We start from the raw sequence: 18,416 nt of genomic DNA on the forward strand, positions 1-18,416 counted from the left end.
GGTGGAGATTTCAAAGGATGCCATTGGGAGCGGCCATGTTATGTGTGATAGTAATGCGGAGACAGAAGGTGTGCGATTGTCAGTACCTCTTGAGGAAATGTGTCACAAGTCTATGGTTTGATCATCGCTGATGCCACTTATTCCTTCTCCCTATGATTTGTGTTCATGAAATAGAAGATAGATTCTAATTGTGCCGCGAAAACCTACTTAGAAAGTAAAACCTAGATCTAATGCACAAAAAATATATGAAGTGCGATTATTTTGTTTTAAGGCGTCCCTCAACGAAACTGAAAGAAACATTCGATAAAAGTTTACAGTGGCCTTTTGTATCGCCTTTTGTACTCACAGTGTTAACGTTTATATTCACTACTGACCATTAAAATTGCTACACCAAGAAGAAATGCAGATGATAAACGGGTATTCATACTAGAACTGAGATGTGATTACATTTTCACGCAATTTGGGTGCATAGATCCTGAGAAATCATTACCCAGAACAACCACCTCAGGCCGTAATAACGGCCTTGATACGCCTGGGCATTGAGTCAAACAGAGCTTGGATGACGTGTACAGGTACAGCTGCCCATGCAGCTTCAACACGATACCACAGTTCATCAAGAGTAGTGGCTAGCGTATTGTGGCGAGCCAGTTGCTCGGCCACCATTGACCAGACGTTTTCAATTGGTGAGAGATCTGGAGAAAGTGCTGGCCAGGCCATCAGTCGAACATTTTCTGTATCCAGAAAGGCCCGTACAGGACCTGCAACATGCGGTCGTGCATTATCCTGCTGACATGTAGGGTTTCGCAGGGATCGAATGAAGGGTAGAGCCACGGGTCGTAACACACCTAAAATGTAACGTCCACTGTTCAATGTGCCGTCAATACGAACAAGAGGTGACACGTGTAACCAATGGCACCCCATACCATCACGCCAGGTGATACACCAGTATGGCGATGACGATTACACGCTTCCAATGTGCGTTCACTGCGATGTCGCCAAACACGGATGCGACCATCATGATGCTGTAAACAGAACCTGGATTTATCCGAAAAAATGACGTTTTGCCATTCGTGCACCCAGGTTCGTCGTTGAGTACACTATCGCAGGCGCTCCTGTCTGTGATGCAGCGTCAAGGGTAACCGCAGCCATGGCCTCCGAGCTGATAGTCCATGCTGCTGCAAACGTCGTCGAACTGTTCGTGCAGATGGTTGTTGTCTTGCAAACGTCCCCATCTGTTGACTCAGGGATTGAGACGTGGTTGCATGATCCGTTACAGCCATGCGGATAAGATGCCTGTGTTCTCGACTGCTAGTGATACGAGGCCACTGGGATTCAGCACGGCGTTCCGTATTACCCTCCTGAACCCACCGATTCCATATTCTGCTGTCATTGGATCTCAACCAACGCGAGCAGCAATGTCGCGATACGATAAAACAACGTTTCACCAGGCAACACCGGTCAACTGCTGTTTGTGTATGAGAAATCGGTTGGAAACTTTCTTCATGACAGCACGTTGTAGGTGTCGCCACCGGCGCCAACCTTGTGTGAATGCTCTGAAAAGCTAATCATTTGCATATCACAAAATCTTCATCGTGTCGGTTAAATTTCGCGTCTGTAGCACGTCATCTACGTGGTGTAGCAATTTTAAGGGCCAGTAGTGTATTACAGTTATGTCCATGAAACAGGAGAAAGCGTAAAACATAGCTTTTGTCTGTTTATAAAGTCTACCCTAATTGCAATATCGCTCTCGTTGAGCTTGGGACACCAACATAGTTTGTGCATTGAATTACCTGGATTCAAAGTTGGGAGCAGTGGAGAGGAAAGCTCATTGAGATTTGCACCGTTCCGCATTAGTATGCTTTGCGGCAAGCTGTTGGGAATGTTGCAGTATTTTGTCTGAGTGAATAATCTCTAAGTATGGCAAATGGTTTCTAGAAAAGTCACCAAATCTTTTCAGACGAAGAAAGGTAGTGTCCGCTGTTTTAGATTCACAGTGTTTCTTCAAACTCACACTAAAGTGATCCCGCAAAATGTGTGACAGAAATACCTCATGCAATGGTATGCCAACTTGGATGACCTCAATCACCTCCAGATATCTCATTAGCTAGCCTGTCAACACCCGTAAGTCATTAGGAGATTCGGTTTTGACCGTGGGCAGATGCAGGAGTTCTTTTGTACGCAAATCAACAGTTAATTTATAGTTGTTGTACCTTTGAACAATCAAATTCCATGCAATATTAAAGTTACTTTGTGTAACCGGTAAGTTTTCAGTCAGCTTACAAAGTTCGCCATATACACATGCCAACAAATAATGATACGGTTGGACCTCATTTAAAGCCGCCTTAAGGGTACCGAAAAAATAAATGGTTTCTGCAATGTTACCATTGACTTTTGGCAATGATATTGTTGGGAGCTTTGTTTATTGCCAACTAAACGAACTAGCAGGAAGAGGTGGTACCACAACACTTGACTGGAGTAATGTCGTTATCTTTGATTCCATGTCTAAGCATAATTCTTCAAAAGACTCCCTGTCTACATCATGAGAGTCTTCCAGTTCGTTAAACTCTTAACTGAGTTTGGGTGTCGCTATACGCCTTGTTACTTGTATTTAACAGTGACTGCCTTACCCTAATGGCAACGGCCTTGCCGCAGTGGATACACCACATCGGTTCCCGTGAGATCACCGAAGTTAAGCGCTGTCGGGCGTGGTCGGCACTTGGATGAGTGACCATCCAGGCCACCATGCACTGTTGCCATTTTTCGGGGTGCACTCAGCCTCGTGATGCCAATTGAGGAGCTATCCGACCGAATAGTAGCGGCTTCGGTCAAGAATACCATCATAACGACCGGGAGAGCAGTGTGCTGACCCCACGCCCCTCTTATCCGCATCCTGTACTGAGGATGACACGGCGGTCGGATGGTCCCGGTAGACCACTCGTGGCCTGAAGACGGAGTGCCTTACCCTAATTTCGTTGACATTTGATCCTTCCTAAAAGTTGTTAATGAATCTGGAGAGTCCAGTCACTCGTCACTTAATCACTGCTCTTTTCTTAATTAAACTTCGTTTTTTGACAGGATTCGTGATTAAGGCTATAGGCAGAATGCTGACAAAACAAGATGTCGGTAACTGCTGTGCGCTGACTCGGCTGCAGCTTCCAAGGGCGTTGGCTCTGGCGTCGTATTGTCGGAACTGCCAGGCGGAGCTACGACGTCTGCTGGCTTGAGGTGCACTTGACAATGCAATTCTCGAGGAATCTGTAGCCTGGAGAGCTCTGTTACGAGCATACCTCACTGTTGATGCTAGGGCGAAACTCGCAATCCACGCTAATCTCAATGAATTACACACAATGCCACGGTAACTGGATACTCGTAATTCGCCTTACATACAACTCAAAGCACGTGATTTATGTTATGGAACACTTTCGAATAATTTCATACTCCCCAGAGGACCAAAATGTAGACAGCCGCAAAATGCGCATTAATTCTGCGCTGCCTCGCTCTTTCCACAATTTTTACGGATACAGCTGCTCGTTGCTAAGGAAAGGTGGTTGAAAATAAAAATACATGGTTGGTAAAACCGGCCTGTATATTTAACACAGTTACAGGCACAACCGAGCGGTTTGGCAGTCACTGCCAGTCTGCCCTACTTCTGCTCTCGTCGTGCCGTTCCATTGTGTCGAAGGCCAGATAGAAATTCTTACCTGCGCCTACAATGACCAATCGCTGCTGCACCTTCGTGAGGGAACCACGTACCAAGACAAAACACTGATATCAGTGAGCACAGGGCATTTGTAGCAACAATGATTATCAAAGTAAAAAAGGGTAACTATAACAAGTAGAGATATCTGTATGTTTGGTGAACTATATAAAGAAGCATTAGTGTCATATTCAGTGAGGAATTTGATACTTTTAACTCAGGACAGAAGCAAATAGGGGAATATGGCTCGAATTTAAAAGAATATTTGACCATGTTCTTGATAACTAGTGTATCTAATATGACAGTTAATGATGGTTGGTTCAAATGGCTCTGAGCACTATGGGACTTAACTGCTGAGGTCATCAGTCCCCTAGAACTTAGAACTACTTAAACCTAACTAACCTAAGGACATCAAACACATCCATGCCCGAGGCAGGATTCGAACCTGCGACCGTAGCGGTCACGCGGATCCAGACTGAAGTGCCTAGAACCGCTCGGCCACTTCGGCCGGCAGTTAATGATGGCAGGGTCCCTTTGTAGTATACTGTCACTGTAAAGAAACTTCTAAAGAAACGTAGACTACTATATAATAGGTGTAAAACAAAGCATAGGGTTATAAATAGCGAGATGCTAAACGAAATGTCTTTTCTTGTCAATAAACGTGAAGTCTACAACAAATACCACAAAAGAAAACTGTTGAAATACCTTTCTCAAAAACACCTAAAATTTCTGGCGCCGAAGTTAGTGTTTCGTAATCAGACACCCATAGACGAGACAGGAACTGAAATGGGGGGTAACAAAGCAAAAGCAGAAAAGCTTATGATTTCATATTCAAATGTTCATTACCAAAGGGAAACGAAGGAGTATTGCACTAATTTAATTCTTATACCGCCAAAAATATGAGTGAAATAGATATTAGTGACAGTTACACTGAGAAACAATTGAAATCGTTAAAACTGGACAAAGCGCCAGGGTCCAACGGAATCGCTGTGGGATTCTAAACTGAATTGTGGTTGAGTTAGCCCCTCTTAGAACTATATTTTACCTTATTGGGAGTCCATACCATTTTCAGTAAAAACGGGGCCTTTTAAAAAGTTTAGAACAAACCTGGGGCAATCAAGGAAGAAAACGGTACAAGAAGTATACTGACAACATTTAGGGGCCTTCTTTTGTGTCCTCGTTACCACTGTAGTGTCTTGTACCATAGGAATCAAGGAAGAGGATGTTGTTTGGTAGCATCCTCTTTCTACAACACAACTGCACAAACGTATTAATACTGTTCTTTATTACATGAACAGGAAGCTACTTATCTCTAAGAGAATCCATGTGTTGCGGTACAAGCTCTTTTGTAATAGTCCATGTTAGCCTCACTGCTGACGAAGTACAAGTTTCACTAAAGCGCCTGCTATCGATCTACTTCCTACATCTTGCTGACCAGTGTGCTGGCAACAGTTAATGCCACCACACATACCAAATAGAACTAACAGGAAATATTGAACTAATTCAAAGAAAGAGAACAATAATCGTCACAGATTTGTTTCAAAGTAGCACAGAGTGGCCCTCTACACAGCACTCCGAGCCTGTGAGCTTCTAGACCTGGCCCGCCGCATTCGATGCGATCTCCGACCGGCCCATGGCCTGGGTTGCCTCAGCCCACCTAGCCCAGGACGTTACAGTGCAGGCAATGCTAGACGGACATAACACACTGCAGAGGGGGTACCCACGACTCGTGACACGCCAAATGTTACTAGATGGCATGTGCTCTGCACTCTACTGTCACCTATCCTCATCAAAAGATTTTTTTTTTGTTTACATATGCCTTGCTCGCAATGTCAGATGTATTTTAAACGATCGGAGTGAGTGTTTGATGACGACTTTGTGTTACTTTCGTAACAAGATACTGGATTTTTAGTTCTGATGATGGCTCATCACAACTGGAACTTTCAAATATATTACTCATTTTCTGCAAAAAAGTTAAATGGTACTCTATGTGATCTGTTGCCATTGTCTAATGTTTACGAATTATATCTGTAAGAAATTATAACATAATTTTAATGCATATCTTAAACTAAGCAAAAAGGCTGCTGGAAAAAACATTAGTAGACCCTTACAGAGGTTTCAAATTCACTCAAGATGTATTGTTGCAACAGTGCATAAGGAGTACATGAAATTATTACATGTACAATTCAACAGTACAAGCGGTTCTGAGGTATCAGCTATCGATCCATGGTGAAACACCCATAATAGTATGTGGTGTAGCCTCCACAGGCGGCAATGCAGGCAATGTCGCTGACATCCAGTCGATCGTACGGATACCGAATACTGTCCTGGGATAGGTTATGCCACGCCTGCTCTACCTTTTCACTTAGCTCTGTAAGGGTTGTTGCTTGAGGAGTCACAGGAGTCACTTCTCCTACCATCACATCCCACACTTGTTGGACAATTTAAGAGATCGTGCTGAGCTGGAAAGTTGCTGCACATCTTACAGAGCATATTGAATTTGACGGGCAATGTTTGGGTGAGAATTATCCAGTTGGAACAACAAATGGTTCAAATGGCTCTGAGCACTATGGGACTCAACTGCTGAGGTCATAAGTCCCCTAGAACTTAGAACTACTTAAACCTAACTAACCTAAGGACAACACACACATCCATGCCTGAGGCAGGATTCGAACCTGCGACCGTAGCGGCCACGCCGTTGGAACAACACATCAGGGCTCTAACAACATTCTACATCTACTGAGTGCTGGTCACCATCTACTCAAGAAAAACCAAAGATGAACAAGAGCTGTAGGCTACCAAACCCCAGACCATAAAGCTCACGGGGGATGGGGGGAGGGGGGGGGAGGCAGAGTGTCTTGGGTGAATGCACTCTATGAGAAAGTGCTCTTCAGGTCTACATTGTATACGACCATCATTTGTGTGCAGCCAGAATCTGTTTTCGTCGCCATTCCATCTTCCAAGTGATCCACTGGCGACATCAGTCGAGCCGTGCACTTTGATACTGTGGTGCGAGTGGAAAATGAGTTATTAGAGGTATTCATGTCTGTAGCCCACTGCTAATAACTGCTTTACAACAGTTCGTGTTTACATGTCTGGGCTCACAAGCCTTCTTATTTGTACTGTGACAGTTGTACGATCCGCCACTGTTGCCCTTACAATACGATGATACTAAGGGGAGTCTGTGCTGCGTGGACGTCCAGAGCCTCGTCTACAGGTATGAGAGTGTTCACGTGACTACTGGTACCAGCATCGCTGCACCACTGACGCCACACGTTCAACTTGTGTGACATTTCTCTGAAAGGACCATCCCGACACTCGGAAGGCCACAATTTGACCCCTTTGAAATATGCTAAGTTGGCTGTAGGAATCGCGAGTGCGTCTCTGTGGCATGACTGCCTGCTTGCTTCACACGTTTGCACCACACTCGGCCTTCTGGCTGTGAGCATTCCTTACTAAATGGTAGACACAGATGGCACATATGTCACTACGCTGTCTGTTGGGGGACGACTTTGAAACCATTACCAATACCTCTACTATCCCTAAGTTGGCCATATGCCATTATCGGATCAAAATGGACGCCGTCTTTCCAGGTGTACTGTTTTTTCACCAGTATCATCCAGCATTATATATATATCTAGAATTAAGTTTAAAAAACGTACCTTGCAGATGAACTTGGTCTGATAGACCAGGTTTCAAATCGCATCAGAATATCACTGTCATATTTCTACTGTTTCTGTTTCTTAATTTTGCTGTTTGTAACCAGGTGTCTTCCTTTCGAGAACCATTTTCATCATCGCCGTCAAACATCTTAATCATTTTATTCGCTGGGGATGAGAAATACGGAGCACTCTTACGATTCATTTCGACCCTGTAACTCTATTGGAATTCCGCACTTCGGCTTTACCTCTCCAACACTGAATACAGCAGTGAACAAATGCCATTATATCACGACATCACTGCATTACTATACAAGCAGTGCCATCTCGAAATATGTTTTCAAATATGACCCCATAAGATTATTATTTATTTCTGTGGCTCTTATCATGCACATGTGAAACGATTTCAGTAGTACTGCACAGTCAGTGTTTTATCCACATTTCGAAAAGGCTGTGAGATTGTGAGATTAAGGCTGTGACACTCAAAAAGAATACCAACAAATCAATTACAAATGTCCTAGGCGTAGACGTAATCTAATACCATTACCTAATAATGTCACTGATGCAAGATTTTCCTGCCTTTTAATATTAATAAAATGTCTCTCTCTTTCTTCTCAGAAGATTTGGAAAGTTAAAGGGGACGCATTCCCGAGTGTACCACCAGAAACTCAGCAATAATTGCGATCGAGACAATTGTGAGTAAAATGATACATTTTCTATGTATTATATTTAAATCGTGATAAATTGAGACTGAAATAAAGCTGCCATTATTGGCCTTCCTGCTCAATAATAAGTCGGAAATAGACTGAGTTTCATTTCATTTCAAAAATTCAAACCTAATTTGGAAAACGGCGTACTTATATCAAAGATATGCAACAAAATGTGCAATAAACGAAAACTTTTCCACAATTACATGCAACAGAAAACGAAACTTAATGTCCGAAAAAGTTTTCAGCATACTTTTTCACCCATTTCTCTCAGACAGAGCTACTATAAATAAAAAGAAGAGCTTAAACATTGTCCGGGTGTGAAAGTGTTATGTTGAGAACAAAATCGGCAGAACTAAACTTACTTTCATAAACAGAGCTAGATGCTTGTATACATTATATTTTTTGACGATCTTCTTAAGAGTTAGGCAGGGAATATGGAGTCAGTAAGCATTGCTAGGTACGTTTCTCCAGCAACAGTACCTTCAAAGCGGAAAGGAGCAATGAGTCCCCTTGCAGACAAGCCACACCACACATTTGCACAGGCAAATTCACACCTTTTCTACTGTTGTTGTTGTTGTTGTGGTCTTCAGTCCTGAGACTGGTTTGATGCAGCTCTCCATGCTACTCTATCCTGTGCAAGCTTTTTCATCTCCCAGTACCTACTGCAACCTACATCCTTCTGAATCTGCTTAGTGTATTCGTCTCTTGGTCTCCCTCTACGATTTTTACCCTCCACGCTGCCCTCCAATACTAAATTGGTGATCCCTTGATGCCTCAGAACATGTCCTACCAACCGATCCCTTCTTCTGGTCAGGTTGTGCCACAAACTTCTCTTCTCCCCAATCCTATTCAATACTTCCTCATTAGTTATGTGATCTACCCATCTAATCTTCAGCATTCTTCTGTAGCACCACATTTCGAAAGCTTCTATTCTCTTCTTGTCCAAACTATTTATCGTCCATGTTTCACTTCCATACATGGCTACACTCCATACGAATACTTTCAGAAATGACTTCCTGACACTTAAATCAATACTGGATGTTAACAAATTTCTCTTCTTCAGAAACGCTTTCCTTGCCATTGCCAGCCTACATTTTATATCCTCTCTACTTCGACCATCATCAGTTATTTTGCTCCCCAAATAGCAAAACTCCTTTACTACTTTAAGTGCCTCATTTCCTAATCTAATTCCCTCAGCATCACCCGACTTAATTAGACTACATTCCATTATCCTTGTTTTGCTTTTGTTGATGTTCATCTTATATCCTCCTTTCAAGACACTGTCCATTCCATTCAACTGCTCTTGCAAGTCCTTTGCTGTCTCTGACAGAATTACAATGTCATCGGCGAACCTCAAAGTTTTTATTTCTTCTCCATGAATTTTAATACCTACTCCGAATTTTTCTTTCGTTTCCTTTACTGCTTGCTCAATATACAGATTGAACAACATCGGAGAGAGGCTACAACCCTGTCTTACTCCCTTACCAACCACTGCTTCCCTTTCATGTCCCTCGACTCTTATAACTGCCATCTGGTTTCTGTACAAATTGTAAATAGCCTTTCGCTCCCTGTATTTTACCCCTGCCACCTTTAGAATTTGAAAGAGAGTATTCCAGTCAACATTGTCAAAAGCTTTCTCTAAGTCTACAAATGCTAGAAACGTAGGTTTGCCTTTCCTTAATCTTTCTTCTAAGATAAGTCGTAAGGTCAGTATTGCCTCACGTGTTCCAGTGTTTCTACGGAATCCAAACTGATCTTCCCCGAGGTTGGCTTCTACTAGGTTTTCCATTCGTCTGTAAAGAATTCGTGTTAGTATTTTGCAGCTGTGACTTATTAAGCTGATAGTTCGGTAATTTTCACATCTGTCAACACCTGCTTTCTTTGGGATTGGAATTATTATATTCTTCTTGAAGTCTGAGGGTATTTCGCCTGTTTCATACATCTTGCTCACCAGATGGTAGAGTTTTGTCAGGACTGGCTCTCCCACGGCCGTCAGTAGTTCCAATGGAATATTGTCTACTCCGGGGGCCTTGTTTCGACTCAGGTCTTTCAGTGCTCTGTCAAACTTTTCACGCAGTATCATATCTCCCATTTCATCTTCATCTACATCCTCTTCCATTTCCATAATATTGTCCTCAAGTACATCGCCCTTGTATAGACCCTCTATATACTCCTTCCACCTTTCTGCTTTCCCTTCTTTGCTTAGAACTGGGTTTCCATCTGAGCTCTTGATATTCATACTAGTCGTTCTCTTATCTCCAAAGGTCTCTTTAATTTTCTTGTAGGCGGTATTTATCTTAACCCTAGTGAGATAGGCCTCTACATCCTTACATTTGTCCTCTAGCCATCCCTGCTTAGCCATTTTGCACTTCCTGTCGATCTCATTTTTGAGACGTTTGTATTCCTTTTTGCCTGTTTCACTTACTGCATTTTTATATTTTCTCCTTTCATCAATTAAATTCAATATTTCTTCTGTTACCCAAGGATTTCTACTAGCCCTCGTCTTTTTACCTACTTGATCCTCAGCTGCCTTCACTACTTCATCCCTCAGAGCTACCCATTCTTCTTCTACTGTATTTATTTCCCCCATTCCTGTCAATTGCTCCCTTATGCTCTCCCTGAATCTCTGTACAACCTCTGGTTCTTTTAGTTTATCCAGGTCCCATCTCCTTAAATTCCCACCTTTTTGCAGTTTCTTCAGTTTTAATCTACAGGTCATAACCAATAGATTGTGGTCAGAGTCCACATCTGCCCCTGGAAATGTCTTACAATTTAAAACCTGGTTCCTAAATCTCTGTCTTACCATTATATAATCTATCTGAAACCTTTTAGTATCTCCAGGGTTCTTCCATGTATACAACATTCTTTCATGATTCTTAAACCAAGTGTTAGTTATGATTATGTTGTGCTCTGTGCAAAATTCGACCAGGCGGCTTCCTCTTTCATTTCTGTCCCCCAATCCATATTCACCTACTATGTTTCCTTCTCTCCCTTTTCCTACACTCGAATTCCAGTCACCCATCACTATTAAAGTTTCGTCTCCCTTCACAATCTGAATAATTTCTTTTATTTCATCATACATTTCTTCAATTTCTTCCTCATCTGCAGAGCTAGTTGGCATATAAACTTGTACTACTGTAGTAGGCGTGGGCTTCGTATCTATCTTGGCCACAGTAATGCGTTCACTATGCTGTTTGTAGTAGCTTACCCGCATTCCTATTTTCCTATTCATTATTAAACCTACTCCTGCATTACCCCTATTTGATTTTGTGTTTATAATCCTGTAGTCACCTGACCAGAAGTCTTGTTCCTCCTGCCACCGAACTTCACTAATTCCCACTATATCTAACTTCAACCTATCCATTTCTCTTTTTAAATTTTCTAACCTACCTGCCCGATTAAGGGATCTGACATTCCATGCTCCGATCCGTAGAACGCCAGTTTTCTTTCTCCTGATAACGACATCCTCTTGAGTAGTCCCCGCCCGGAGATCCGAGTGGGGGACTATTTTACCTCCGGAATATTTTACCCAAGAGGACGCCATCATCATGTAATCATACAGTAAAGCTGCATGCCCTCGGGAAAAATTACGGCTGTAGTTTCCCCTTGCTTTCAGCCGTTCGCAGTACCAGCACAGCAAGGCCGTTTTGGTTATTGTTACAAGGCCAGATCAGTCAATCATCCAGACTGTTGCCCTTGCAACTACTGAAAAGGCTGCTGCCCCTCTTCAGGAACCACACGTTTGTCTGGCCTCTCAACAGATACCCCTCCGTTGTGGTTGCACCTACGGTACGGCTATCTGTATCGCTGAGGCACGCAAGACTCCCCACCAACGGCAAGGTCCATGGTTCATGGGGGGGTTTTTCTACTGTAATGTGAGGATTATCTTCAGCCCAGTACACACAACTGGCTGGCCGGGGTGGCCGAGCGGTTCTAGTCGCTTCGGGCTGGAACCGCGAGATCGCTATGGACGCAGGTCCGAATCCTGCCTCAGGCATGGATGTGTGTGATGTCCTTAGGTTAGTTAGGTTTAAGTAGTTCTAAGTTCTAGGGGACTGATGACCTCAGAAGTTAAGTCCCATAGTGCTCAGAGCCATTTTGAACACACAATTGTGCCTATTGACAATTCCATTGAGTTTGAATTGGGCTTCATCCGACCAAATTATGCTAACCATAAATCCCTGTTCATGCCTCACCATCTCCTGAATCCATTCACAAAATTCTAACTTTCGAACTGGATCATCGTCACTTACTGTTGCACCAGCCTTGGAATGTACACACGAAACTTGCCTTTCTTCAGAATGCGTAGCACACTACCAGCACTTACATAACTCTCACGTGCCGCTTGCCTTGAAGATTTTTGAGGAGAACGCTGAAATAGTTCCAAGACTGCAGTTGTGGAATCATCACTTGTAGGTGTACGAGGTCGCCCTGATCGACCTTTATGCACATCACACACTGTTCCACGAATTCCGAATTTGTCTCGTAGACGTGTAATTGATAACCTTGAAGGTGGTTCTGTACCATACTAACTTCACCACTGTCTTCGAACCGCAGCTACATTCTGAAACTTGCAGTACCACTTAATTATCTGCTTCCGCGCCTCAAAGCCAAACGCACGTCCGCCATGTTGCAGTTACTTCCTTGCCACTGCTGCCACCTGTTGAAGAAACATAACACTACTTTCTCACAGATATTTAACCTTGTAGAAAGGGAAATAAATTGTCTATGACAGTTCAAAGCGCATATACATTTTTTTATACATTTTATTTTTAAATATCATCTACACTGGATATATATATATATATAGATGTTGTTGTTGTTGTGGTCTTCAGTCCTGAGACTGGTTTGATGCAGCTCTCCATGATACTCTACCCTGTGCAAGCTCCTTCATCTCCCAGTACCTACTGCAACCTACATCCTTCTGAATCTGCTTAGTGTATTCATCTCTTGGTCTCCCTCTGCAATTTTTACCCTCCACACTGCCCTACAGTACTAAATTGGTGATCCCTTGATGCCTCAGAACATGTCCTACCAACCGATCCCTTCTTCTAGTCAAGTTGTGCCATAAACTCCTCTTCTCCCCAATTCTATTCAATACCTCCTCATTAGTTAAATGATCTACCCATCTAATCTTCAGCTTTCGTCTGTAGTACCACATTTCGAAAGCTTCTATTCTCTTCTTGTCCAAACTATTTATCGTCCATGTTTCACTTCCATACATGGCTACACTCCATACAAATACTTTCAGAAACGACTTCCTGACACTTAAAGCTGTACTCGATGTTAACAAATTTCTCTTCCTAAAAAACGCTTTCCTTGCCATTGCCAGTCTACATTTTATATCCTCTCTACTTCGACCATCATCAGTTATTTTGCTCCCCAAATAGCAAAACTCCTTTACTACTTTAAGTGTCTCATTTCCTAATCTAATACCCTCAGCATCACCCGGCTTAATTGGACTACATTCCATTACCCCCGTTTAGCTTTTGTTGATGTTCATCCTATATCCTCCTTTCAAGACACTGTCCATTCCGTTCAACTGCTCTTCCAAGTCCTTTGCTGTCTCTGACAGAATTACAATGTCATCAGTGAACCTCAAAGTTTTTATTTCTTCTTCATGGATTTTAATACCTACTCTGAACTTTTCTTTCGTATCCTTTACTGCTTGTTCAATATACAGATTGAATAGCATCGGGGAGAGGCTACAACCCTGTCTCACTCCCTTCCCAACTACTGCTTCCCTTTCATGCCCCTCGTCTCTTATAACTGCCATCTGCTTTCTGTACAAATTGTAAATAGCCTTTAGCTCCCTGTATTTTACCCCTACCACCTTCAGAATTTGAAAGAGAGTATACCAGTCAACATTGTCAAAAGCTTTCTCTAAGTCTACAAATGCTAGAAACGTAGGTTTGCCTTTCCTTAATCTTTCTTCTAAGATAAGTCGTAGGTTCAGTATTGCCTCACGTGTTGCAACATTTCTACAGAATCCAAACTGATCTTCCCCGAGGTCGGCTTCTACCAATTTTTCCATTCATCTGTAAAGAATTCGTGTTAGTATTTTGCAGCTGTGACTTATTAAACTGATAGTTCGGTAATTTTCACGTCTGTCAACACCTGCTTTCTTTGCGATTGGAATTATTATATTCTTCTTGAAGTCTGAGGGAATTTCGCCTGTCTCATACATCTTGCTCACCAGATGGTAGAGTTTTGTCAAGACTGGCTCTCCCAAGGCTGTCAGTAGTTCCAATGGAATGTTGTCTACTCCTGGGGCCTTGTTTCGACTTAGGTCTTTCAGTGCTCTGTCAAACTCTTCACGTAGTATCATATCTCCCATTTCATCTTCATCTACCTCCTCTTCCATTTCCATAATATTGTCCTCAAGAAATCGCCCCTCTATATACTCCTTCCACCTTTCTGCTTTCCATTCTTTGCTTAGAACTGGGTTTCCATCTGAGCTCTTGATATGCATGCAAGTGGTTCTCTTTTCTCCAAAGGTCTCTTTATTTTTCCTGTAGGCAGTATCTATCTTACCCCTCATGAGATAAGCCTCTACATCCTTATATTTGTCCTCTATCCATCCCTGCTTAGCCATTTTACACTTCCTGTCGATCTCATTTGTGAGACGTTTGTATTCTTTTTTGCCTGCTTCACTTGCTGCATTTTTATATTTTGTCCTTTCATCAGTTAAATTCAGTATCTCTTCAGTTACCCAAGGATTTCTACTAGCCATCGTCTTTTTATCTACTTGATCCTCTCCTGATTTCACTATTTCATTCCTCAAAGCTACCCATTCTTCTTCTACTGTATTTCTTTCCCCCATTCCTGTCGATTGTTCCCTTATGCTCTCCCTGAAACTCTGTGCAACCTCTGGTTCTTTCACTTTATCCAGGTCCCATCTCCTTAAATTCCCACCTTTTTGGAGTTTCTTCAGTTTTAATCTACAGTTCATAACCAATAGATTGTGGTCAGAGTCCACATCTGCCCCTGGAAACGTCTTACAATTTAAAACCTGGTTCCTAAATCTCTGTCTTACCGTTATATAATCTATCTGAAACCTTTTGGTATCTCCAGGGTTCTTCCATGTATACAACCTTCTTTCATGATTCTTGAACCAAGTGTTAGCTATGATTAAGTTACGCTCTGTGCAAAATTCGACCAGGCGGCTTCCTCTTTCATTTCTTAGCCCCAATCCATATTCACCTACTACGTTTCCTTCTCTTCCTGTTCCTACTGTCGAATTCCCTTCACTACCTGAATAATTTCTTTTATCTCATCATACATTTCATCAACTTCTTCATCATCTGCAGAGCTAGTTGGCATATAAACTTGTACTACTGTAGTAGGTGTGGGCTTCGTGTCTATCTTGGCCACAATAATGCGTTCACTATGCTGTTTGTAGTAGCTTACCCGCACACCTCTTTTTTTTTTATTATTAAACCTACCCCTGCATTACCCTTATTTGATTTTGTATTTATAACCCTGTATTGACCTGACCAAAAGTCTTGTTCCTCCTGCCACCGAACTTCACTAATTCCCACTATATCTAACTCTAATCTATCCTATCCCTTTTTAAATTTTCTAACCTACAGTAAAGCTGCATGCCCTCGGGAAAAATTACGGCTGTAGTTTCCCCTTGCTTTCAGCCGTTCGCAGTACCAAAACAGCAAGGCCGTTTTGGTTAGTGTTACAGGGCCAGATCAGTCAATCATCCAGACTGTTGCCCCTGCAACTGCTGAAAACCTGCTGCCCCTCTTCAGGGTTCGCATTGATAAAAGAAAGTATGCAGCACAGTTGGCCACTAAGGAGCCCAGAAAGAAAAAAAGAAGAAAAACTCCGAAAAAGATCAAAAGGATGATATACAGTATGGTGTAAGGTGCTTCTGAGTGACTGAAAATTAGAAAAATTAAGCATGTATTAAGTGAGTCACAGTGTTTTTAAAACATAAACAGCTGTTAGTAAATTAGAATTCAGAAAATTGCAAATTTTCTTAAATATAATCAACACCATTTGAAAATGTTAAAATATTTATGTGCCTTACTTTAAGATCTAATAAAATCGGTAATTTTTTTTATATAGAAGGTTGTGGACGGATGTGTTATAAAGGTCATGCCCAGAAGAGGATAGGTACCAAGTTGAGGAAGAAGTTGAAACGATGTTTGAGAGACAAGAAACTTTCTGATGGTAAAACCATAAGAGGCAGGCTGACAGACAAAATGATTGATGAACTGCAGCAGTATTATGGGATGGTCGTTAGAAATAATACTAACGATTTGCTGTAAATGAAGCAGGCTATATGGGCTACCTTCTTCCACAGACTGTCAGCTGATGAAAAGCCGGTACACCTCCGTTGCCCTCCTGGACCTGATTCATGCTGCAGTTACTGCAATGCACAGTACTCAAACTGTTCATACAGCCATAAACATTTAATCCCAGCAGCAGTCATAAATATCATAAAACTGAATTACTGAAGAAGTGTCAAAAATCCCAATGAGTCGTTCAATAATCCTATATGGACTCGCTTACCAAAAAATGTTTTTATTGGAATGAAGACGCCAAAGTGGGGGGTCAGTGATGCTGTTATTTTAATGATGGTAACATAGGTAGGGTGAAAATTCTACAGCATATGGGAATTAATCCTGTAGCAAAATGCATCAGAGAATTTGAACATATGGACAAGGTTCGCATTGATAAAGGAAAGTATGCAGCACAGTTGGCCACTAAGGGGCCCAGAAAGAAAAAAAGAAGAAAAAACTCCGAAAAAGATCAAAAGGATGATATACAGTATGGTGTAGGGTGCTTCTGAGTGACTGAAAATTTAAAAAAATCAAGCATATATTAAGTGAGTCACAGTCTTTTGAAACTTTAGAAGCTGTTGCATTTACATTATCTGTTGCATTTTTCCCTAAATCTCAGAAACCATTCGAGTAGAGTATTCAGTTTTTCAGGGAGTAATAACATACATATTCTGAGTTCACTGAACTAAAAGAGGAACATAATGTTATGTATAATTAAAATTATTTAGGATAACATTCAAAAATTACACAAGATTTTAACTGTGAAATTAAAAAATTGTATTTCCGAAAGAAGTGGCTGAAATGCAATTATTGTAGTTCAGTAGACTCAGAACATACAGTTTAATGCCCTGTAAAAGTTTCATGTCAATGGCTGCAATGGTTCCTGAAATACAGGGAAGTCAAATCACTAAATTTGACATTGTCGGGATAGGGTGTTCCAACTCCTCTTAATACATTGTCTTGCAGATCCAAGCCAATGTGAGCCCTGCTCTGAAAGTAAAGTTTATCGACAATAAAACCAAATGTTCTTTTGTTGAAAGTATTTGAACTGGTGTCCAAAATTAAAGCAACAGACGGAAATTTTGCAAGATTGCTTTTGTGTTGCCACAAAACATAAACAGCTGTTAGTAAATTAGAATTCAGAACTGCAACATGCATAATGGTAGACAAATATGTTCTTCGTTTTTTTTCCAACTTACCGGATTTGCAGACACATCCTAACAATTGGTTAATGGGGTATGACCCCCTCTGGCATCAATACTGGCCTGTCAACGATGGGGCAAGCTGTGAATTACGTCATCAGTCTCACGTTGAGGCAATAAAGCCCATTCTTCCTGATGAGCTACTTGTAGTCTTGGAGAGTGGTTGGTGGATACTGACGTGATGCAAGCCATCTTCCTAGTGCTTGCCAGACATGCTCTATGGGATTCAAATCGGGAGAGCGTACAGGCCACACCAAGAGTGCAATATCTTCCTTTTCCAAGGAAACAATAACCACCAGTCGTCTATAAGATCGAGCATCATTGTCCATCAATATGAAGTCAGGGCCCACATCACCTCGCAACAACCGCAAATGAGGTCCCAAGGTCTCGTCATGATACCTGACACCAGTTTTGCCGATTCATCCGTACAGTTTCGTGACTAAGGGTTCGAATGATAAACATAACCCCTGCCCACACCATTAGAGATCATCCTCGAAAACGGTCTCTTTCCACAATGTTTGAGTCCCAAGACCGTGTACCACGTTCCCTCCAGATGCGTCTCCATCGAGAATCACTCTGACGACCAAATCGGGATTCATCTATGAAAACTGGCCCACTGTTCGACCGCCCAAGTGTCATGTTGATGAATCCACTCTAGACCCTGCCTTCTGTGAAGAAGCGGCGGAGATAGACATACAGCACGTTTCCGACAGTAAAAGCGACTCTGCCGAAGCCTTATGCACACCGTTTGCCTCGCTACAACACGCCCAGTAGATGTTGCGAGCTCATATGCGAATTGCTGTGCAGTACTAAGGCGATACTGTGGTGCCCTTACAGCCAAATGACCGTCC

Source organism: Schistocerca piceifrons, chromosome 4, assembly GCF_021461385.2.
Source record: "Schistocerca piceifrons isolate TAMUIC-IGC-003096 chromosome 4, iqSchPice1.1, whole genome shotgun sequence".
NCBI classification, from domain to species: Eukaryota; Metazoa; Arthropoda; class Insecta; order Orthoptera; family Acrididae; genus Schistocerca; species Schistocerca piceifrons.